General features: G+C 38.3%; 1 long non-coding RNA gene across 1 annotated transcript; it reads right to left on the bottom strand.

The window, feature by feature from the left end:
- Positions 1 to 206, bottom strand: LOC107734623 (uncharacterized). Its single transcript, XR_001639120.1, has 2 exons — positions 131 to 206; positions 1 to 46 (listed from the first exon to the last, which is right to left on the bottom strand). It is a non-coding gene; the product is annotated as an uncharacterized LOC107734623 (long non-coding RNA).

The raw sequence follows: 206 nt of genomic DNA on the forward strand, positions 1-206 counted from the left end.
ATTCATGAATGAGCGGATGTTGTATTGGATGGAATAAATTGACTCCCTGTGTAAATTGTAATCAGTAAATCAGTCTTTATCACTCTGTGGTACTAAACAGTTGTGTTCCAAACATTATAGTAAGTTGTACCTCCTCTCCATCATTTTGACAAACTCCTTCCTCATGACATATCCTCGGCACAAAGCCTGAGTCATGGTAACCAGAT

The sequence above is a fragment of the Sinocyclocheilus rhinocerous genome, unplaced genomic scaffold (assembly GCF_001515625.1).
Source record: "Sinocyclocheilus rhinocerous isolate Xijiao unplaced genomic scaffold, SAMN03320098_v1.1 C33978373, whole genome shotgun sequence".
Lineage (NCBI taxonomy): Eukaryota > Metazoa > Chordata > Actinopteri > Cypriniformes > Cyprinidae > Sinocyclocheilus > Sinocyclocheilus rhinocerous.